The following is a 25278-nucleotide window of genomic DNA, read 5'->3' on the forward strand; positions in this document are numbered from 1 at the left end:
TTTTTGTGTTTCATCATCAATAAGAAGGTGCAAGGTATTCAGTAAACCTGAAGTGAAGCATCGGAATCTAAAACTGGGCTCAATGGAGAGGTTCAAATCATAGAGAGTTAGAGTGTCAGTCCACTTGTTCTTAAGTCGGCATTGTGCCCTTTCAATTTAATTCCGATGCAATTTCTGTATTTCATCATCAATAAGAAGGTGCAAGGTATTCAGTAAACCTGAAGTGTAGCATCGGAATCTAAAACTGGACTCACAGGAGAGGTTCAAATCATAGAAAGTGAGAGTGTTAGTCTTCTTGTACTTAAGTCGGCATTGTGCCTATTGAATTAAATTCCGATGCAATTTCTGTGTTACATCGTCAATAAGAAGTGAAGCATCGGAATCTAAAACTGGACTCACAGGAGAAGTTCAATTCATAGAAAGTGAGAGTGTCAGTCCTCTTTTACTGAAGTCGGCATGGTGCTTTTTGCATTAAATTCGGATGCAATTTCTGTGTTTCATCGTCAATAATTAGGTCCAAGGGATACAGTAAACCTGAAGTGAAGCATCGGAATCTAAAACTGGACTCACAGGAGACGCTCAAATCTTAGAAAGTGAGAGTGTCAGTCCTCATGTCCTTAAGTCGGCATTGTGCCTTTTGTATTAAATTCGGATGCAATTTCTGTGTTTCATCGTCAATAAGAAGGGCCAAGGGATACAGTAAACCTGAAGTGAAGCATCGGAATCTAAAACTGGACTCACAGGAGAGGTCCAAATCATAGAAAGAGAGAGTGTCAGTCCTCTTTTACTTAAGTCGGCATTGTACCTTTTGTATTAAATTCGGTTGCAATTTCTGTGTTTCATCGTCAATAAGATGGTGCAAGGTATACAGTAAACCTGAAGTGAATCATCGGAATCTAAAACTGGACTCACAGGAGAGGTTCAAATCATAGAAAGTGAGAGTGTCAGTCCTCTTGTAATTAAGCCGTCATTGTGCCTTTTGTATTAAATTCGGATGCAATTTCTGTGTTTCATCGTCAAGAAGAAGGTGCAAGGTATACAGTAAACCCCAAGTGAAGCATCGGAATCTAAAACTTGACTCACAGGAGAGGTTCAAATCGCAGAAAGTGAGAGTGTCAGTCCTCTTGTACTTAAGTCGGCATTGTGCCGTTTGTATTAAATTTGGATGCAATTTCTGTGTTTCATCGTCAATAAGAATGTGCAAGGTATACAGTAAACCTGAAGTGAGGCATGGAATCTAAAACTGGACTCACACAAGAAGTTCAAATCATAGAAAGTGAGAGTGTCAGTCCTCGTTTACTTAAGTCGGCATTGTGCCTTTTGTATTAAATTCCGATGCAATTTCTGTGTTTCATCGTCAACAAGAAGGTGCAAGGTATACAGTAAGCCTGAAGTGAAGCATCGGAACCTAAAACTGGACTGACAGGAGAGGTTCAAATCACCAAAAGTGAGAGTGTCAGTCCTGTTTTACTTAAGTCGGCATTGTGCCCTTTGTATTAAATTCGGATGCACTTTCTGTGTTTCATCGTCAATACGAAGGTCCAAGGTATACAGTAAAGCTGAAGTGAAGCATCGGAATCTAAAACTGGACTCACAGGTGAGGTTCAAATCATAGATAGTTAGAGTTTCAGTCCTCTTGTACTTAAGTCGTCATTGTGTCTTCTGAATTTAATTCCGATGCAATTTCTGTGTTTCATCGTCAATAAGAAGGTGCAAGGTATACAGTAAACCTGAAGTGAAGCATCGGAATCTAAAACTGGACTCACAGGAGAGGTTCAAATCATAGAGCGTTAGAGTATCAGTCCTCTTGTACTTAAGTCGGCATTGTGCATTTTGTATTAAATTCATATGCAATTTCTGTGTTTGATCGTCAATAAGAAGGTCCAAGGTATAAAGTAATCCTGAAGTGAAGCATCGGAATATCAAACTGGACTCACAGGTGAGGTTTAAATCTTAGAAAGTTAGAGTGTCAGTCCTCTTGTACTTAAGTCGGCATTGTGCCTTTTGAATTTAAATCCGATGCAATTTCTGTGTTTCATCGTCAATAAGAAGGTGCAAGGTATACAGCAAACCTGAAGTGAAGCATCGGAATCTAAAACTGGACTCACAGGAGAGGTTCGTATTTCAGAAATGGAGAGTGTCAGTCTTCTTTTACTTAAGTCGGCATTGTGCCTTTTGTATTAAATTCGGATGCAATTTCTGTGTTTCATCGTCAATAAGAAGGTTCAAGGGATACTGTAAACCTGAAGTGAAGCATCGGAATCTAAAATTGGACTCACAGGAGAGTTTCAAATCATAGAAAGTTAGGATGTCAGTCCTCTTGTACTTCAGTAGGCATTGTGACTTTTGTATTAAATTCCGATGCAATTGCTGTGTTTCATCGTCAATAAGAAGGTGCAAGGTATACAGTAAAACTGAAGTGAAGCATCGGAATCTAAAACTGGACTCACAGGAGAGGTTCAAATCATAGAGAGAGAGAGTGTCAGTCCTCTTTTACTTAAGTCGGCATTGTGCTTTTGTATTAAATTCCGATGCAATTTCTGTGTTTCATTGTCAATAAGAAGGTCCAAGGGATACAGAAACATGAAGTGAAGCATCGGAATCTAAAACTGGACTCACAGGAGAGGTTCAAATCATAGAGGGGAAGTGTGTCAGTCCTCTTTCACTGAAGTGGGCATTGTGCCTTTTGTATTAAATTCGGATGCAATTTCTGTGTTTCATCGTCAATAAGAAGGTCCAAGGGATACAGTAAAAAAGAAGTGAAGCATCGGAATCTAAAACTGGACTCACAGGAGAGGTTCAAATCATAGATAGTTGGAGTGTCAGTCCTCTTGTACTTAAGTCGCCATTGTGTTTTTTGAATTTAATTCCGATGCAATTTCTGTGTTTCATCATCAATAAGAAGGTGCAAGGTATTCAGTAAACCTGAAGTGAAGCATTGGAATCTAAAACTGGACTCAATGGAGAGGTTCAAATCATAGAGAGTTAGAGTTTCAGTCCACTTGTTCTTAAGTCGGCATTGTGCCCTTTCAATTTAATATCCATGCAATTTCTGTATTTCATCATCAATAAGAAGGTGCAAGGTATACAGTAAACCTGAAGTGAATCATCGGAATCTAAAACTGGACTCACAGGAGAGGTTCAAATCATAGAAAGTGAGAGTGTCAGTCCTCTTGTACTTAAGTCGTCATTGTGCCTTTTGTATTAAATTCGGATGCAATTTCTGTGTTTCATCGTCAAGAAGAAGGTGCAAGGTATACAGTAAACCCGAAGTGAAGCATCGGAATCTAAAACTTGACTCACAGGAGAGGTTCAAATCGCAGAAAGTGAGAGTGTCAGTCCTCTTGTACTTAAGTCGGCATTGTGCCTTTTGTATTAAATTCGGATGCAATTTCTGTGTTTCATCGGCAATAAGAAGGTGCAAGGTATACAGTAAACCTGAAGTGAGGCATGGAATCTAAAACTGGACTCACACAAGAAGTTCAAATCATAGAAAGTGAGAGTGTCAGTCCTCGTTTACTTAAGTCGGCATTGTGCCTTTTGTATTAAATTCCGATATAATTTCTGTGTTTCATCGTCAACAAGAAGGTGCAAGGTATACAGTAAGCCTGAAGTGAAGCATCGGAACCTAAAACTGGACTGACAGGAGAGGTTCAAATCACCAAAAGTTTGAGTGTCAGTCCTGTTTTACTTAAGTCGGCATTGTGCCCTTTGTATTAAATTCGGATGCACTTTCTGTGTTTCATCGTCAATACGAAGGTCCAAGGTATACAGTAAAGCTGAAGTGAAGCATCGGAATCTAAAACTGGACTCACAGGTGAGGTTCAAATCATAGATAGTTAGAGTTTCAGTCCTCTTGTACTTAAGTCGTCATTGTGTCTTGTGAATTTAATTCCGATGCAATTTCTGTGTTTCATCGTCAATAAGAAGGTGCAAGGTACACAGTAAACCTGAAGTGAAGCATCGGAATCTAAAACTGGACTCACAGGAGAGGTTCAAATCATAGAAGGGAAGTGTGTCAGTCCTCTTTCACTGAAGTGGGCATTGTGCCTTTTGTATTAAATTCGGATGCAATTTCTGTGTTTCATCGTCAATAAGAAGGTCCAAGGGATACAGTAAAAAAGAAGTGAAGCATCGGAATCTAAAACTGGACTCACAGGAGAGGTTCAAATCATAGATAGTTGGAGTGTCAGTCCTCTTGTACTTAAGTCGCCATTGTGTTTTTTGAATTTAATTCCGATGCAATTTCTGTGTTTCATCATCAATAAGAAGGTGCAAGGTATTCAGTAAACCTGAAGTGAATCATCGGAATCTAAAACTGGACTCACAGGAGAGGTTCAAATCATAGAAAGTGAGAGTGTCAGTCCTCTTGTACTTAAGTCGTCATTGTGCCTTTTGTATTAAATTCGGATGCAATTTCTGTGTTTCATCGTCAAGAAGAAGGTGCAAGGTATACAGTAAACCCGAAGTGAAGCATCGGAATCTAAAACTTGACTCACAGGAGAGGTTCAATTCGCAGAAAGTGAGAGTGTCAGTCCTCTTGTACTTAAGTCGGCATTGTGCCTTTTGTATTAAATTCGGATGCAATTTCTGTGTTTCATCGGCAATAAGAAGGTGCAAGGTATACAGTAAACCTGAAGTGAGGCATGGAATCTAAAACTGGACTCACACAAGAAGTTCAAATCATAGAAAGTGAGAGTGTCAGTCCTCGTTTACTTAAGTCGGCATTGTGCCTTTTGTATTAAATTCCGATATAATTTCTGTGTTTCATCGTCAACAAGAAGGTGCAAGGTATACAGTAAGCCTGAAGTGAAGCATCGGAACCTAAAACTGGACTGACAGGAGAGGTTCAAATCACCAAAAGTTTGAGTGTCAGTCCCGTTTTACTTAAGTCGGCATTGTGCCCTTTGTATTAAATTCGGATGCACTTTCTGTGTTTCATCGTCAATACGAAGGTCCAAGGTATACAGTGAAGCTGAAGTGAAGCATCGGAATCTAAAACTGGACTCACAGGTGAGGTTCAAATCATAGATAGTTAGAGTTTCAGTCCTCTTGTACTTAAGTCGTCATTGTGTCTTCTGAATTTAATTCCGATGCAATTTCTGTGTTTCATCGTCAATAAGAAGGTGCAAGGTATACAGTAAACCTGAAGTGAAGCATCGGAATCTAAAACTGGACTCACAGGAGAGGTTCAAATCATAGAGCGTTAGAGTGTCAGTCCTCTTGTACTTAAGTCGGCATTGTGCATTTTGTATTAAATTCATATGCAATTTCTGTGTTTGATCGTCAATAAGAAAGTCCAAGGTATAAAGTAATCCTGAAGTGAAGCATCGGAATATCAAACTGGACTCACAGGTGAGGTTTAAATCTTAGAAAGTTAGAGTGTCAGTCCTCTTGTACTTAAGTCGGCATTGTGCCTTTTGAATTTAAATCCGATGCAATTTCTGTGTTTCATCGTCAATAAGAAGGTGCAAGGTATACAGCAAACCTGAAGTGAAGCATCGGAATCTAAAACTGGACTCACAGGAGAGGTTCGTATTTCAGAAATGGAGAGTGTCAGTCTTCTTTTACTTAAGTCGGCATTGTGCCTTTTGTATTAAATTCGGATGCAATTTCTGTGTTTCATCGTCAATAAGAAGGTCCAAGGGATACAGTAAACCTGAAGTGAAGCATCGGAAACTAAAACTGGACTCACAGGAGACATTCAAATCATAGAAATTTAGAGTGTCAGTCCTCTTGTACTTAAGTCGGCATTGTGCATTTTGTATTAAATTCGGATGCAATTTCTGTGTTTCATCATCAATAAGAAGGTCCAAGGGATACAGTAAACCTGAAGTGAAGCATCGGAATCTAAAACTCGACTCACAATAGAGGTTCTAATCATAGAAAGAGAGAGGGTCAGTACTCATTTACTTAAGTCGGCATTGTGCCTTTTGTATTAAATTCGGATGCAATTTCTGTGTTTCATCGTCCATAAGAAGGTGCAAGGTATGCAGTAAACATGAAGTGAAGCATCGGAATCTAAAACTGGACTCACAGGAGAGGTTCAAATCATAGAGGGTAAGAGTGTCAGTCCTCTTGTACTTAAGTCGTCATTGTGCCTTTTGTATCAAATTCCGATGCAATTTCTGTGTTTCATCGTCAATAAGAAGGTGCAAGGTATACAGTAAACCCGAAGTGAAGCATCGGAATCTAAAACTGGACTCACAGGAGAGGTTCAAAACGCAGAAAGTGAGAGTGTCAGTCCTCTTGTACTTAAGTCGGCATTGTGCCTTTTGTATTACATTCGGATGCAATTTCTGTGTTTCATCGTCAATAAGAAGGTGCAAGGTATACAGTAAACCTGAAGTGAAGCATGGAATCTAAAACTGGACTCACACAAGAAGTTCAAATCATAGAAAGTGAGAGTGTCAGTCGTCTTTTACTTAAGTCGGCATTGTGCCTTTTGTATTAAATTCCGATGCAATTTCTGTGTTTCATCGTCAATAAGAAGATGCAAGGTATACAGTAAACCCGAAGTGAAGCATCGGAATCTAAAACTGGACTCACAGGAGAGGTTTAAATCGCAGAAAGTGAGAGTGTGAGTCCTCTTGTACTTAAGTCGGCAATGTGCCTTTTGTATTATATTCGGATGCAATTTCTGTGTTTAATCGTCAATAAGGAGGTGCAAGGTATACAGTAAAACGTGAAGTGAAGCATCGGAATCTAAAACTGGACTCACTGGAGAGGTTCTAATCTTAGAAAATTAGAGTGTCAGTCCTACTGTACTTATGTCGGCATCGTGCCTTTTGAATTTAATTCCGATGCAATATCTGTGTTTCATCGTCAACAAGAAGGTGCAAAGTATACAGTAAGCCTGAAGTGAAGCATCGGAATCTAAAACTGGACTGACAGGAGAGGTTCAAATCACTGAAAGTGAGAGTGTCAGTCCTCTTTTACTTAAGTCGTCATTGTGCCTTTTGTATCAAATTCCGATGCAATTTCTGTGTTTCATCGTCAATAAGAAGGTGCAACGTATACAGTAAACCCGAAGTGAAGCATCGGAATCTAAAACTGGACTTACAGGAGAGTTTCAAATCATAGAAAGTGGGAGTGTCAGTCCTCTTGTACTTAAGTCGGCATTGTTCCTTTTGTATTGAATTCGGATGCAATTTCTTTGTTTCATCGTCAATAAGAAGGTTCAAGGGATACTGTAAACCCAAAGTGAAGCATCGGAATCTATAACTGGACTCACAGGAGAGCTTCAAATCATAGAAAGTTAGAGTGTCAGTCCTCTTGTACTGAAGTCGGCATTGTGCCTTTTGAATTTAATTCCGATGCAATTTCTGTGTTTCATCGTCAATAAGACGGTGCCAGGTATACAGTAAAAATGAAGCGAAGCATCGGAATCTAGAACTGGACTCACGGGAGAGGTTCAAATCATAGAAAGTGAGAGTGTCAGTCCTCTAGTACTTAAGTCGGCACTGTGCCTTTTATATTAAATGCGGAAGCAGTTTCTGTGTTTCATCGTCAATAAGAAGATCCAAGGGATACAGTTATTTTGAACTGAAGCATCGGAATCTAAAATTGGACTCACAGGAGAAGTTCAAATCATTGAAAGGGAGAGTGTCAGTCCTCTTGTACTGAAGTTGGCATTGTGCCTATTGTATTAAATTCGGATTCCATTTCTGTGTTTCATCGTCAGTAAGAAGGTGCAAAGTATACAGTAAACCTGAAGTGAAGCATCGGAATCTAAAACTGGACTCTCAGGAGAGGTTCAAATCATAGAAAACGAGAGTGTCCGTCCTCCTGTACTTAAGTCGGCAATGTGCCTTTTATATTAAATTCGGATGCAATTTCTGTGTTTCATCGTCAATAAGATAGTCCAAGGGATACAGTAAACCTGAAGTGAAGCATCGTAATCTAAAACAGGACTCAAAGGAGAGGTTCAAATATTAGAAAGTTTGAGTGTCATGCCTCTTGTACTTAAGTCGGCATTGTGCCTTTTGAATTTAATTCCCAGGCAATTTCTGTGTTTCATCGTCAATAAGAAGGTGCAAGGTATACAGTAAACCTGAAGTGAAGCATCGGAATCTAAAACTGGTCTGACAGGAGAGGTTCAAATCACAGAAAGTGAGAGTGTCAGTCCTCTTTTACTTAAGTCGGCAAAGTGATTTTTGTATTAAATTCGGATGCAATTTCTGTGTTTCATCGTCAATAAAAAGGTCCAAGGTATACAGCAAACCTGAAGTAAAGTATCGGAATCTAAAACTGAACTCACAGGAGAGGTTCAAATCATAGAAAGTCAGAGTGTCTGTCCTCTTGTACTTAAGTCGGCATTGTGGCTTTTGAATTTCATTCCGATGCAATTTATGTGTTTAATTGTCAATAAGAAGGTGCAAGGTATACAGTAAACCTGAAGGGAAGCATCGGAATCTAAAACTTGACTCACAGGAGAGGTTCAAATCGTAGAAAGTGAGTGTGTCAGTCCTCTAGTACTTAAGTCGGCATTGTGCCTTTTATATTAAATGCGAAAGCAATTTCTGTGTTTCATCGTTAATAAGAAGGTCCAAGGGATACAGTAAACCTGAAGTGAAGCATCGGAATCTAAAACTGGACTCACAGGAGAGGTTGAAATAATAGAAAGTTAAGTTGTACTTAAGTCGGCATTGTGCATTTGAATGTAATTCCGATGAAATTTCCGTGTTTCATCGTCAATAAGACGGTGCAAGGTATACAGTAAACCTGAAGTGAAGCATCGGATTCTAAAACTGGACTCACAGGAGAGGATCAAATCATAGAAAGTTAGACTGTCAGTCCTTTGGACTTAAGTCGGCATTGTGCCTCTTGTATTACATTCCGATGCAATTTCTGTGTTTCATCGACTATAAGAAGGTGCAAGGTACACAGTAAACCTGAAGTGAAGCATCGGAATCTAAAACTGGACTCACAGGAGAGGTGCAATTCATAGAACGAGAGAGTGACAGTCCTCTTTTACTTAAGTCGGCATTGTGCCTTTTGTATTAAATTCGGATGCAATTTCTGTGTTTCATAGTCAATAAGAAGGTCCAAGGGATAGAGTAAACCTGAAGTGAAGCATCGGAATCTAAAACTGGACTCACAGGAGAGGTTCCAATCATAGAAAGGGAGAGTGTCAGTCCTCTGGTACTTAAGTCGGCATTATGCCTTTTGTATTAAATTCAGATGCCATTTCTGTGTTTCATCGTCAATAAGAAGGTGCAAGGTATACAGTAAACCTGAAGTGAAGCATCGGAATCTAAACTGGACTCACAGGAGAGGTTCAAATCAAAGAAAACGTGAGTGTGAGTCCTCTTGTACTTAAGTCGGCATTGTGCCTTTTGTATTAAATTCGGAAGCAATTTCTGTATTTCATCGTCAATAAGAAGGTCCAAGGGATACAGTAAACCAGAAGTGAAGCATCGGAATCTAAAGCTGGACTCACAGGAGAGCTTCAAATCATAGATATTTAGAGTGTCAGTCCTTTTGAACTTAAGTCGGCATTGTGCCTTTTGAATTTAATTCCAATGCAATTTTTGTGTTTCATCGCCAATAAGACGGTGCAAGGTATACAGTAAACCTGAAGTGAAGCATCGGAATCTAAAACTGGACTCACAGGAGAGGTTCAATTCATAGAACGAGAGAGTGACAGTCCTCTTTTACTTAAGTCGGCTTTGTTCCTTTTGTATTAAATTCGGATGCAATTTCAGTGTCTCATCGTCAATAAGAAGGTCCAAGGTATACAGTAGACCTGAAGTGAAGAATCGGAATCTAAAACTGCACTCACAGGAGAGGTTAAAAGCACAGAAAGTGAGAGTGTCAGTCCTCTTTTACCTAAGTCGGCATTGTGCCCTTTGCATTAAATTCGGATGCAATTTCTGTGTTTCGTCGTCAATATGAAGGTCCAAGGGATACAGTAAACCTGAAGTGAAGCATCGGAATCTAAAACTGGACTCACACGAGAGGTTCAAATCATAGAAAGTGAGAGTGTCAGTCCTCTTTTACTTAAATCGGCATTGTGCCTTTTGTATTAAATTCCGATGCAATTTCTGTGTTTCATCGTCCATAAGAAGGTACAAGGTATACAGTAAACTTGAAGTGGAGCATCGAAATCTAAAACTGAACTCACAGGAGAGGTTAAAATCATAGAGAGAGTGATTGTCAGTCTTCTTTTACTTAAGTCGGCTATGTGCGTTTTGTATTAAATTCCGATGCAATTTCTGTGTTTCATCGTCAATAAGAGGGTGCAAGGTATACAGCAAACCTGAAGTGAAGCATCGGAATCTAAAACTGGACTCACAGGAGAGGTTCGTATTTCAGAAATGGAGAGTGTCAGTCCTCTTTTACTTAAGTCGGCATTGTGCCTTTTGTATTAAATTCGGATGCAATTTCTGTGTTTCATCGTCAATAAGAAGGTCCAACGGAAACTGTAAACCTGAAGTGAAGCATCGGAATCTAAAATTGGACTCACAGGTGAGGTTCAAATCTTACAAGGAGAGAGTGACAGACCTCTTTTACTTAAGTCGGCAATTTGCCTTTTGTATTAAATTCCGATGCAATTTCTGAGTTTCATCGTCAATAAGAAGGTGCAAGGTAGGCAGTAAACCAGAAGTGAAGCATCGGAATCTAAAACTGGACTCACAAGAGAGGTTCAAATCATAGAAAGTTAGGATGTCAATCCTCTTGTACTTCAGTAGGCATTGTGACTTTTGTATTAAATTCCGATGCAATTTCTGTGTTTCATCGTCAATAATTAGGTCCAAGGGATACAGTAAACCTGAAGTGAAGCATCGGAATCTAAAACTGGACTCACAGGAGACATTCAAATCTTAGAAAATGAGAGTGTCAGTCCTCATGTCCTTAATTCGGCATTGTGCCTTTTGTATTAAATTCGGATGCAATTTCTGTGTTTCATCGTCAATAAGAAGGGCCAAGGGATACAGTAAACCTGAAGTGAAGCATCGGAAACTAAAACTGGACTCACAGGAGACATTCAAATCATTGAAAGTTAGAGTGTCAGTCCTCTTGTACTTAAGTCGGCATTGTGCATTTTGTATTAAATTCGGATGCAATTTCTGTGTTTCGTCGTCAATAAGAAGGTCCAAGGGATACAGTAAACCTGAAGTGAAGCATCGGAATCTAAAACTGGACTCACAATAGAGGATCTAATCATAGAAAGAGAGAGTGTCAGTACTCTTGTACTTAAGTCGGCATTGTGCCTTTTGTATTAAATTCGGATGCAATTTCTGTGTTTCGTCATCCATAAGATGGTGCAAGGTATACAGTAAACATGAAGTGAAGCATCGGAATCTAAAACTGGACTCACAAGAGAGGTTCAAATCATAGAGAGTAAGAGTGTCAGTCCTCTTGTACTTAAGTCGGCATTGTGAATTTTGTATTAAATTCCGATGCAATTTGTGTGTTTCATCGTCAATGAGAAGGTGCAAGGTGTACAGTAAACCTGAAGTGAATCATCGGAATCTAAAACTGGACTCACAGGAGAGGTTCCATCATAGAAAGTGAGAGTGTCAGTCCTCTTGTACTTAAGTCGTCGTTGTGCCTTTTGTATTAAATTCCGATGCAATTTCTGTGTTTCATCGTCAATAAGAAGGTGCAAGGTATACAGTAAACCCGAAGTGAAGCATAAGAATCTAAAACTTGACTCACAGGAGAGGTTCAAATCGCAGAAAGTGAGAGTGTGAGTCCTCTTGTACTTAAGTCGGCATTGTGCCTTTTGTATTATATTCGGATGCAATTTCTGTGTTTAATCGTCAATAAGGAGGTGCAAGGTATACAGTAAAACTTGAAGTGAAGCATCGGATTCTAAAACTGGACTCACAGGAGAGGTTCTAATCTTACAAACTTAGAGTGTCAGTCCTACTGTACTTAAGTCGGCATCGTGCCTTTTGAATTTAATTCCGATGCAATATCTGTGTTTCATCGTCAACAAGAAGGTCCAAAGTATACAGTAAGCCTGAAGTGAAGCATCGGAATCTAAAACTGGACTGACAGGAAAGGTTCAAATCCCTGAAAGTGAGAGTGTCATCCTCTTTTACTTAAGTCGGCATTGTGCCCTTTGTATTAAATTCGGATGCACTTTCTGTGTTTCATCGTCAATACGAAGGTCCAAGGTATACAGTAAAGCTGAAGTGAAGCATCGGAATCTAAAACTGGACTTACAGGAGAGGTTCAAATCATAGAAAGTGAGAGTGTCAGTCCTCTTGTACTTAAGTCGGCATTGTGCCTTTTGTATTAAATTCGGATGCAATTTCTGTGTTTCATCGTCAATAAGAAGGTCCAAGGTATACAGTAAACCTGAAATGAAGCATGGGAATCTAATACTGGACTCACAGCAGAGGTTCAAATCATAGAAAGTTAAAGTGTCAGTCCTCTTGTACTTAAGTCGTCATTGTGCTTTTTGTATTAAATTCGGATGCAAACTCTGTGTTTCATCGTCAATAAGAAAGTCCAAGGGATACAGTAAACCTGAAGTGAAGAATCGGAATCTAAAACTGTACTCACAGGAGAGGTTCAAAACATAGACAGTTAGAGTGTCAGTCCTCTTGTACTTAAGTCGGCATTGTGCCTTTTGAATTTAATTCCGATGCAATTTCTGTGTTTCATCGTCAATAAGACGGTGCCAGGTATACAGTAAAAATGAAGCGAAGCATCGGAATCTAGAACTGGACTCACGGGAGAGGTTCAAATCATAGAAAATGAGAGTGTCAGTCCTCTAGTACTTAAGTCGGCATTGTGCCTTTTATATTAAATGCGGAAGCAGTTTCTGTGTTTCATCGTCAATAAGAAGGTCCAAGGGATACAGTAAACTTGAAGTGAAGCATCGGAATCTAAAACGGGACTCACAGGAGAGTTTCAAATCATAGAGTTAGAGTGTCAGTCCTCTTGTACTTAAGTCGGCATTGTGCCTTTTGAATATAATTGCGATGCAATTTCTATGTTTCAACGCCAATAAGAAGGAGCAATGTATACAGTAAACCTGAAGAGAAGCATCGGAATCTAAAACTGGACCCACAGGAGAGGTTCAAATCATAGAAAGTGAGAGTGTCAGTCCTCCTGTACTTTAGTCGGCAATGTGCCTTTTATATTAAATGCGAAAGCAATTTCTGTGTTTCATCGTCAATAAGAAGGTCCAAGGGATACAGTAAACCTGAAGTGAAGGATCGGAATCTAAAACCGGACTCACAGGAGAGGTTCAAATCATAGAAAGGTAGAGTGTCAGTCCTCTTGTACTTAGGTCGGCATTGTGCCTTTTGTATCAAATTCGGATTCAACTTCTGTGTTTCATCGTCAGTAAGAAGGTGCAAGGTATACAGTAAACCTGAAGTGAAGAATCGGAATCTAAAACTGGACTCACAGGGGAGGTTCAAATCATAGATAACGAGAGTGTCAGTCCTCCTGTACTTTAGTCGGCAATGTGCCTTTTATATTAAATGCGAAAGCAATTTCTGTGTTTCATCGTCAATAAGAAGTCCAAGAGATACAGTAAACCTGAAGTGAGCATCGGAATCTAAAACGGGACTCACAGGAGAGGTTGAAATAATAGAAAGTTACGTTGTGCTTAAGTCGGCATTGTGCATTTGAATTTAATTCCGATGCAATTTCTGTGTTTCACCGTCAATAAGACGGTGCAAGGTATACAGTAAACCTGAAGTGAAGCATCGGATTCAAATACTGGACTCACAGGAGTGGTTCAAATCATAAAAAGTGAGAGTGTCAGTCCTCTATTACTTAAGTCGGCATTGTGCCTTTTAAATTAAATGCGGAAGCAGTTTCTGTGTTTCATCGTCAATAAGAAGGTCCAAGGGATACAGTAAACTTGAAGTGAAGCATCGGAATCTAAAACAATACTCACAGGAGAGGTTCAAATCATAGAAAGTTAGACTGTCATTTCTCTTGTACTTAAGTCGGCATTGTGCTTCTTGTATTAAATTCCGATGTAATATCTGTGTTTCATCGTCAATAAGAAGGTACAAGGTATACAGTTGACCTGAAGTGAAGCATCGGAATCTAAAACTGGACCCACAGGAGAGGTTCAAATCATAGAAAACGAGTGTGTCAGTACTCTTGTACTTAAGTCGGCATTGTGCCTTTTGTATTAAATTCGGATGCAATTTCTGTGTTTCATCGTCAATAAGAAGGTCCAAGGGATACAGTAAACCTGAAGTGAAGCATCGGAATCTAAAACAGGACTCACAGGAGAGTTTCAAATCTTAGAAAGCTTGAGTGTTCGTCCTCTTGTACTTAAGTCGGCATTGTGCCTTTTGAATTTAATTCCGATGCAATTTCTGTGTTTCATCGTCAATAAGAAGGTGAAAGGTATACAGTAAACCTGAAGTGAAGCATCGGAATCTAAATCTGGACTGACAGGAGAGGTTCAAACCACAGAAAGTGAGAGTGTCAGTCCTCTTTTACTAAAGTCGGCATTGAGCCTTTTGTATTAAATTCGGATGCAATTTCTGTGTTTCATCGTTAATAAGAAGGTCCAAGGGATACAGTTAACCTGAAGTGAAGCATCGGAATCTAAAACTGGACTCACAGGAGAGGTTCACATCATAGATAGTTAGTGTGTCAGTCCTCTTGTACTTAACTCGGCATTGTGCCTTTTGATATTAATTCCGACGCAATTTCTGTGTTTCATCGTCAATAAGGAGGGGCAAGGTATACAGTAACCTGAAGTTAAGCATCGGAATCTAAAACAGGACTCACAGGAGAGGTTCAAATCATAGAAAGAGAGAGTGTCAGTCCTCTTTTACGTAAGCCGGCATTGTGCCTTTTGTATTAAATTCGGATGCATTTTCTGTATTTCATTGTCAATAAGAAGGTCCAACGAATACAGTAAACCTGAAGTGAAGCATCGGAATCTAAAACTGGACTCACAGGAGAGGGTCAAAACATAGAAAGTGAGAGTGTCAGTCCTCTAGTACTTAACTCGGCATTGTGCTGTTTATATTAAATGCGAAAGCAATTGCTGTGTTTCATCGTCAATAAGAAGGTCCTAGGGATACAGTAAACCTGAAGTGAGGCATCGGAATCTTAAACTGGACTCACAGGAGAGGTTCAAATTATAGAATGGGAGAGTGTCAGTCCTCTTGTACTTATGTCGGCCCTGTGCATTTTGTATTACATTCGGATGCAATTTCTGTGTTTCATCGTCAATAAGAAGGTGCAATGTATACAGTAGACCTGAAGTGAAGCATCGGAATCTAAGACTGGACCCACATGAGAGGTTCAAATCATAGAAATCGAGAGTGTCAGTCCTCTTGTACTTAAGTCGGCATTGTGCCTTTTGAATTTAATTCCGATGCAATTTCTGTGTTTCATCGTCAATAAGAAGGTGCAAGGTATACAGTAAACCTGAAGTGAAGCATCGGAATCTAAAACTGGTCTGACAGGACAGGTTCAAACCACACAAAGTGAGAGTGTCAGTACTCTTTTACTAAAGTCGGCATTGTGCATTTTGAATTAAATTCGGATGCAATTTCTCTGTTTCATCGTCAATAAGAAGGTCCAAGGTATACAGTAAACCCGAAGTGAAGCATCGGAATCTAAAACTGGACTTACAGGAGTGGTTCAAATCATAGAAAGTGAGAGTGTCAGTCCACTTGTACTTAAGTCGGCATTGTGCCATTTGTATTAAATTCGGATGCAATTTCTGTGTTTCATCGTCAATAAGAAGGTCCAAGGTATACAGTAAACCTGAAATGAAGCATGGGAATCTAATACTGGACTTACAGCAGAGGTTCAAATCATAGAAAGTTAAAGTGTCAGTCCTCTTGTACTTAAGTCGTCATTGTGCTTTTTGTATTAAATTCGGATGCAAACTCTGTATTTCATCGTCAATAAGAAAGTCCAAGGGATACAGTAAACCTGAAGTGAAGAATCGGAATCTAAAACTGTACTCACAGGAGAGGTTCAAAACATAGACAGTTAGAGTGTCAGTCCTCTTGTACTTAAGTCGGCATTGTGCCTTTTGAATTTAATTCCGATGCAATTTCTGTGTTTCATCGTCAATAAGACGGTGCCAGGTATACAGTAAAAATGAAGCGAAGCATCGGAATCTAGAACTGGACTCACGGGAGAGGTTCAAATCATAGAAAATGAGAGTGTCAGTCCTCTAGTACTTAAGTCGGCATTGTGCCTTTTATATTAAATGCGGAAGCAGTTTCTGTGTTTCATCGTCAATAAGAAGGTCCAAGGGATACAGTAAACTTGAAGTGAAGCATCGGAATCTAAAACGGGACTCACAGGAGAGTTTCAAATCATAGAGTTAGAGTGTCAGTCCTCTTGTACTTAAGTCGGCATTGTGCCTTTTGAATATAATTGCGATGCAATTTCTATGTTTCAACGCCAATAAGAAGGAGCAATGTATACAGTAAACCTGAAGAGAAGCATCGGAATCTAAAACTGGACCCACAGGAGAGGTTCAAATCATAGAAAGTGAGAGTGTCAGTCCTCCTGTACTTTAGTCGGCAATGTGCCTTTTATATTAAATGCGAAAGCAATTTCTGTGTTTCATCGTCAATAAGAAGGTCCAAGGGATACAGTAAACCTGAAGTGAAGGATCGGAATCTAAAACCGGACTCACAGGAGAGGTTCAAATCATAGAAAGGTAGAGTGGCAGTCCTCTTGTACTTAGGTCGGCATTGTGCCTTTTGTATCAAATTCGGATTCAACTTCTGTGTTTCATCGTCAGTAAGAAGGTGCAAGGTATACAGTAAACCTGAAGTGAAGAATCGGAATCTAAAACTGGACTCACAGGGGAGGTTCAAATCATAGATAACGAGAGTGTCAGTCCTCCTGTACTTTAGTCGGCAATGTGCCTTTTATATTAAATGCGAAAGCAATTTCTGTGTTTCATCGTCAATAAGAAGTCCAAGAGATACAGTAAACCTGAAGTGAGCATCGGAATCTAAAACGGGACTCACAGGAGAGGTTGAAATAATAGAAAGTTACGTTGTACTTAAGTCGGCATTGTGCATTTGAATTTAATTCCGATGCAATTTCTGTGTTTCACCGTCAATAAGACGGTGCAAGGTATACAGTAAACCTGAAGTGAAGCATCGGATTCAAATACTGGACTCACAGGAGTGGTTCAAATCATAAAAAGTGAGAGTGTCAGTCCTCTATTACTTAAGTCGGCATTGTGCCTTTTAAATTAAATGCGGAAGCAGTTTCTGTGTTTCATCGTCAATAAGAAGGTCCAAGGGATACAGTAAACTTGAAGTGAAGCATCGGAATCTAAAACAATACTCACAGGAGAGGTTCAAATCATAGAAAGTTAGACTGTCATTTCTCTTGTACTTAAGTCGGCATTGTGCTTCTTGTATTAAATTCCGATGTAATATCTGTGTTTCATCGTCAATAAGAAGGTACAAGGTATACAGTTGACCTGAAGTGAAGCATCGGAATCTAAAACTGGACCCACAGGAGAGGTTCAAATCATAGAAAACGAGTGTGTCAGTACTCTTGTACTTAAGTCGGCATTGTGCCTTTTGTATTAAATTCGGATGCAATTTCTGTGTTTCATCGTCAATAAGAAGGTCCAAGGGATACAGTAAACCTGAAGTGAAGCATCGGAATCTAAAACAGGACTCACAGGAGAGTTTCAAATCTTAGAAAGCTTGAGTGTTTGTCCTCTTGTACTTAAGTCGGCATTGTGCCTTTTGAATTTAATTCCGATGCAATTTCTGTGTTTCATCGTCAATAAGAAGGTGAAAGGTATACAGTAAACCTGAAGTGAAGCATCGGAATCTAAATCTGGACTGACAGGAGAGGTTCAAACCACAGAAAGTGAGAGTGTCAGTCCTCTTTTACTAAAGTCGGCATTGAGCCTTTTGTATTAAATTCGGATGCAATTTCTGTGTTTCATCGTTAATAAGAAGGTCCAAGGGATACAGTTAACCTGAAGTGAAGCATCGGAATCTAAAACTGGACTCACAGGAGAGGTTCACATCATAGATAGTTAGTGTGTCAGTCCTCTTGTACTTAACTCGGCATTGTGCCTTTTGATATTAATTCCGATGCAATTTCTGTGTTTCATCGTCAATAAGGAGGGGCAAGGTATACAGTAACCTGAAGTTAAGCATCGGAATCTAAAACAGGACTCACAGGAGAGGTTCAAATCATAGAAAGAGAGAGTGTCAGTCCTCTTTTACGTAAGCCGGCATTGTGCCTTTTGTATTAAATTCGGATGCATTTTCTGTATTTCATTGTCAATAAGAAGGTCCAACGAATACAGTAAACCTGAAGTGAAGCATCGGAATCTAAAACTGGACTCACAGGAGAGGGTCAAAACATAGAAAGTGAGAGTGTCAGTCCTCTAGTACTTAACTCGGCATTGTGCTGTTTATATTAAATGCGAAAGCAATTGCTGTGTTTCATCGTCAATAAGAAGGTCCTAGGGATACAGTAAACCTGAAGTGAGGCATCGGAATCTTAAACTGGACTCACAGGAGAGGTTCAAATTATAGAATGGGAGAGTGTCAGTCCTCTTGTACTTATGTCGGCCCTGTGCATTTTGTATTACATTCGGATGCAATTTCTGTGTTTCATCGTCAATAAGAAGGTGCAATGTATACAGTAGACCTGAAGTGAAGCATCGGAATCTAAGACTGGACCCACATGAGAGGTTCAAATCATAGAAATCGAGAGTGTCAGTCCTCTTGTACTTAAGTCGGCATTGTGCCTTTTGAATTTAATTCCGATGCAATTTCTGTGTTTCATCGTCAATAAGAAGGTGCAAGGTATACAGTAAACCTGAAGTGAAGCATCGGAATCTAAAACTGGTCTGACAGGACAGGTTCAAACCACACAAAGTGAGAGTGTCAGTACTCTTTTACTAAAGTCGGCATTGTGCATTTTGAATTAAATTCGGATGCAATTTCTCTGTTTCATCGTCAATAAGAAGGTCCAAGGTATACAGTAAACCCGAAGTGAAGCATCGGAATCTAAAACTGGACTTACAGGAGTGGTTCAAATCATAGAAAGTGAGAGTGTCAGTCCACTTGTACTTAAGTCGGCATTGTGCCATTTGTATTAAATTCGGATGCAATTTCTGTGTTTCATCGTCAATAAGAAGGTCCAAGGTATACAGTAAACCTGAAATGAAGCATGGGAATCTAATACTGGACTTACAGCAGAGGTTCAAATCATAGAAAGTTAAAGTGTCAGTCCTCTTGTACTTAAGTCGTCATTGTGCTTTTTGTATTAAATTCGGATGCAAACTCTGTGTTTCATCGTCAATAAGAAAGTCCAAGGGATACAGTAAACCTGAAGTGAAGAATCGGAATCTAAAACTGTACTCACAGGAGAGGTTCAAAACATAGACAGTTAGAGTGTCAGTCCTCTTGTACTTAAGTCGGCATTGTGCCTTTTGAATTTAATTCCGATGCAATTTCTGTGTTTCATCGTCAATAAGACGGTGCCAGGTATACAGTAAAAATGAAGCGAAGCATCGGAATCTAGAACTGGACTCACGGGAGAGGTTCAAATCATAGAAAATGAGAGTGTCAGTCCTCTAGTACTTAAGTCGGCATTGTGCCTTTTATATTAAATGCGGAAGCAGTTTCTGTGTTTCATCGTCAATAAGAAGGTCCAAGGGATACAGTAAACTTGAAGTGAAGCATCGGAATCTAAAACGGGACTCACAGGAGAGTTTCAAATCATAGAGTTAGAGTGTCAGTCCTCTTGTACTTAAGTCGGCATTGTGCCTTTTGAATATAATTGCGATGCAATTTCTATGTTTCAACGCCAATAAGAAGGAGCAATGTATACAGTAAACCTGAAGAGAAGCATCGGAATCTAAAACTGGACCCACAGGAGAGGTTCAAATCATAGAAAGTGAGAGTGTCAGTCCTCCTGTACTTTAGTCGGCAATGTGCCTTTTATATTAAATGCGAAAGCAATTTCTGTGTTTCATCGTCAATAAGAAGGTCCAAGGGATACAGTAAACCTGAAGTGAAGCATCGGAATCTAAAACCGGACTCACAGGAGAGGTTCAAATCATAGAAAGGTAGAGTGTCAGTCCTCTTGTACTTAGGTCGGCATTGTGCCTTTTGTATCAAATTCGGATTCAACTTCTGTGTTTCATTGTCAGTAAGAAGGTGCAAGGTATACAGTAAACCTGAAGTGAAGAATCGGAATCTAAAACTGGCCTCACAGGGGAGGTTCAAATCATAGATAACGAGAGTGTCAGTCCTCCTGTACTTTAGTCGGCAATGTGCCTTTTATATTAAATGCGAAAGCAATTTCTGTGTTTCATCGTCAATAAGAAGTCCAAGAGATACAGTAAACCTGAAGTGAGCATCGGAATCTAAAACAGGACTCACAGGAGAGGTTCAAATCTTAGAAAGTGAGAGTGTCAGTCCTCTTTTACTTAAGTCGGCATTGTGCCTTTTGTATTAAATTCCGATGCAATTTCTGTGTTTCATCGTCAATAAGAAGGTGCAAGGTATACAGTAAACCTGAAGTGAAGCATCGGAATCTAAAACTTGACTCACAGGAGTTGTTCAAATCATAGAAAGTGAGAGTGTCAGTCCTCTAGTACTTAAGTCGGCATTGTGCCTTTTATATTAAATGCGAAAGCAATTTCTGTGTTTAATCGTCAATAAGAATTCCAAGGGATACAGTAAACCTGAAGTGAGCATCGGAATCTAAAACGGGACTCACAGGAGAGGTTGAAATAATAGAAAGTTACGTTGTACTTAAGTCGGCATTGTGCATTTGAATTTAATTCCGATGCAATTTCTGTGTTTCACCGTCAATAAGACGGTGCAAGGTATACAGTAAACCTGAAGTGAAGCATCGGATTCAAATACTGGACTCACAGGAGTGGTTCAAATCATAAAAAGTGAGAGTGTCAGTCCTCTATTACTTTAGTCGGCATTGTGCCTTTTAAATTAAATGCGGAAGCAGTTTCTGTGTTTCATCGTCAATAAGAAGGTCCAAGGGATACAGTAAACTTGAAGTGAAGCATCGGAATCTAAAACAATACTCACAGGAGAGGTTCAAATCATAGAAAGTTAGACTGTCATTTCTCTTGTACTTAAGTCGGCATTGTGCTTCTTGTATTAAATTCCGATGTAATATCTGTGTTTCATCGTCAATAAGAAGGTACAAGGTATACAGTTGACCTGAGGTGAAGCATCGGAATCTAAAACTGGACCCACAGGAGAGGTTCAAATCATAGAAAACGAGTGTGTCAGTACTCTTGTACTTAAGTCGGCATTGTGCCTTTTGTATTAAATTCGGATGCAATTTCTGTGTTTCATCGTCAATAAGAAGGTCCAAGGGATACAGTAAACCTGAAGTGAAGCATCGGAATCTAAAACAGGACTCACAGGAGAGTTTCAAATCTTAGAAAGTTTGAGTGTTCGTCCTCTTGTACTTAAGTCGGCATTGTGCCTTTTGTATTAAATTCGGATGCAATTTCTGTGTTTCATCGTTAATAAGAAGGTCCAAGGGATACAGTTAACCTGAAGTGAAGCATCGGAATCTAAAACTGGACTCACAGGAGAGGTTCACATCATAGATAGTTAGTGTGTCAGTCCTCTTGTTCTTAACTCGGCATTGTGCCTTTTGATATTAATTCCGATGCAATTTCTGTGTTTCATCGTCAATAAGGAGGGGCAAGGTATACAGTAACCTGAAGTTAAGCATCGGAATCTAAAACAGGACTCACAGGAGAGGTTCAAATCATAGAAAGAGAGAGTGTCAGTCCTCTTTTACTTAAGCCGGCATTGTGCCTTTTGTATTAAATTCGGATGCATTTTCTGTATTTCATTGTCAATAAGAAGGTCCAACGAATACAGTAAACCTGAAGTGAAGCATCGGAATCTAAAACTGGACTCACAGGAGAGGGTCAAAACATAGAAAGTGAGAGTGTCAGTCCTCTAGTACTTAACTCGGCATTGTGCTGTTTATATTAAATGCGAAAGCAATTGCTGTGTTTCATCGTCAATAAGAAGGTCTAGGGATACAGTAAACCTGAAGTGAAGCATCGGAATCTTAAACTGGACTCACAGGAGAGGTTCAAATTATAGAATGGGAGAGTGTCAGTCCTCTTGTACTTATGTCGGCCCTGTGCATTTTGTATTACATTCGGATGCAATTTATGTGTTTCATCGTCAATAAGAAGGTGCAATGTATACAGTAGACCTGAAGTGAAGCATCGGAATCTAAGACTGGACCCACATGAGAGGTTCAAATCATAGAAATCGAGAGTGTCAGTCCTCTTGTACTTAAGTCGGCATTGTGCCTTTTGAATTTAATTCCGATGCAATTTCTGTGTTTCATCGTCAATAAGAAGGTGCAAGGTATACAGTAAACCTGAAGTGAAGCATCGGAATCTAAAACTGGTCTGACAGGACAGGTTCAAACCACACAAAGTGAGAGTGTCAGTACTCTTTTACTAAAGTCGGCATTGTGCATTTTGAATTAAATTCGGATGCAATTTCTCTGTTTCATCGTCAATAAGAAGGTCCAAGGTATACAGTAAACCCGAAGTGAAGCATCGGAATCTAAAACTGGACTTACAGGAGTGGTTCAAATCATAGAAAGTGAGAGTGTCAGTCCACTTGTACTTAAGTCGGCATTGTGCCATTTGTATTAAATTCGGATGCAATTTCTGTGTTTCATCGTCAATAAGAAGGTGCAAGGTATACAGTAAACTTGAAGTGGAGCATCGGAATCTAAAACTGGACTCACAGGAGAGGTTCAAATCATAGAGAGAGAGATTGTCAGTCTTCTATTACTTAAGTCGGCATTGTGACTTTTGTATTAAATTCCGATGCAATTTCTGCGTTTCATCGTCAATAAGAAGGTCCAAGGGATACAGTAAACCTTAAGTGATGCATCGGAATCTAAAACTGGACTCACAGGAGAGGTTGAAATCATTGAAAGAGAGAGAGTCAGTCCTCTTTCACTAAAATCGGCATTGTGACCTTTGTATTAAATTCGGATGCAATTTCTGTGTTTCATCGTCCCCAATAAGGTCCAAGGGATACAGTAAACCTGAAGTGTGGCATCGGAATATAAAACTGGACTCACAGGAGAGATTCAAATCATAGATAGAGTGTCAGTCCCCTTGTACTTAAGTCGGCATTGTGCCTTTTGAATTTAATTCCGATGCAATTTCTGTGTTTCATCCTCACTAAGGAGGTGTAAGGTATACAGTAAACCTGAACTGAAGCATCGGAATCTAAAACAGGACTCACTGGAGGGGTTCAAATCATAGAGAGTAAGAGTGTCAGTCCTCTTGTACTTAAGTCGGCATTGTGCCTTTTGAATTTAATTCCGATGCAACTTCTATGTTTCATCGTCAATAACAAGGTGCATTGTATACGGTAAACCTGAAGTGAAGCATCGGAATCTAAAACTGGACTCACAGGTGAGGTTCAAATCATAGAAAGTGAGAGTGTCAGTCCTCTAGTACTTAAGTCGGCATTGAGCCTTTTATATTAAATGCGAAAGCAATTTCTGTGTTTCATCGTCAATAAGAAAGTCCAAGGAATACAGTGAACCTGAAGTGAAGCATCGGAATCTAAAACTGGACTCACAGGAGAGGTTGAAATAATAGAAAGTTAGAGTGTCAGTCCTCTTGTACTTAAGTCGGCATTGTGCATTTGAATTTAATTCCGATGCAATTTCTGTGTTTCATCGTCAATAAGACGGTGCAAGGTATACAGTAAACCTAAAGTGAAGCATCGGATTCTAAAACTGGACTCACAGGAGAGGTTCAAACCACAAAAAGTGAGAGTGTCAGTCCTCTTTTACTAAAGTCGGCATTGTGCCTTTTGTATTAAATTCGGATGCAATTTCTGTGTTTCATCGTCAATAAGAAGGTGCAAGGTACACAGTAAACCTGAAGTGAAGCATCGGAATCTAAAACTGGACTCACAGGTGAGGCTCAAATCTTAGAAGGAGAGAGTGACAGACCTCTTTTACTTAAGTCGGCATTGTGCCTTTTGCATTAAATTCGGATGCAATTTCTGTGTTTCATCGTCAATAAGAAGGTCCAAGGGATACAGTAAACCTGAAGTGAAGCATCGGAATCTAAAACAGGACTCACAGGAGAGGTTCAAATCGTAAAAATTTGAGTGTCAGTCCTCTTGTACTTAAGTCGGCATTGTGCCTTTTGAATTTAATTCCGATGCAATTTCTGTGTTACATCGTCAATAAGAAGGTGCAAGGTATACAGTAAACCTGAAGTGAAGCATCGGAATCTAAACCTGGACTGACAGGAGAGGTTCAAACCACAGAAAGTGAGAGTGTCAGCCCTCTTTTACTAAAGTCGGCATTGTGTCTTTTGTATTAAAATCGGATGCAATTTCTGTGTTTCATCGTTAATAAGAAGGTCCAAGGGATGCAGTTAACCTGAAGTGAAGCATCGGAATCTAAAACTGGACTCACAGGAGAGGTTCACATCATAGATAATTAGTGTCTCAGTCCTCTTGTACTTAAGTCGGCATTGCGCCTTTTGAATTTAATTCCGATGCAATTTCTATGTTTCATCGTCAATATGAAGGTGCAATGTATACAGCAAACCTGAAGTGAAAAATCGGAATCTAAAACTGGACTCACAGGAGATGTTCAAATCATAGAATGAGAGAGTGTCAGTCCTCTTTTACTTAAGCCGGCATTTTGCCTTTTGTATTAAATTCGGATGCAATTTCTGTATTTCATCGTCAATAAGAAGGTCCAAGGGATACAGTAAACATGAAGTGAAGCATCGGAATCTAAAACTGGACTCACAGGAGAGGATCAAATCTTAGAAAGTTAGAGTGTCAGTCCTCTTGTACTTTAGTCGGCATTGTGCCTTTTAATTTAATTCCGATCCAATTTCTGTGCTTCATCGTCAATAAGAAGGTACAAGGGATACAGTAAACCTGAAGTGAAGCATCGGAATCTAAAACTGGACTCACAGGAGAGGTTCAAATTATAGGAAGGGAGAGTGTCAGTCCTCTTGTACTTATATCGGCCCTGTGCCTTTTGTATTAAATTCGGATGCAATTTCTGTGTTTCATCGTCAATAAGAAGGTGCAAGGTATACAGTAGACCTGAAGTGAAGCATCGGAATCTAAGACCGGACACACAGGAGAGGTTCAAATCATTGAAAACGAGAGTGTCAGTCCTCTTGTACTTAAGTCGACATTGTGAATTTTGTATTAAATTCGGACGCAATTTCTGTGTTTCATCGTCAATAAGAAGGTCCAAGGAATATAGTAAACCTGAAGTGAAGCATCGGAATCTAAAACAGGACTC

The sequence above is a fragment of the Schistocerca piceifrons genome, chromosome X, assembly GCF_021461385.2.
Source record: "Schistocerca piceifrons isolate TAMUIC-IGC-003096 chromosome X, iqSchPice1.1, whole genome shotgun sequence".
NCBI classification, from domain to species: Eukaryota; Metazoa; Arthropoda; class Insecta; order Orthoptera; family Acrididae; genus Schistocerca; species Schistocerca piceifrons.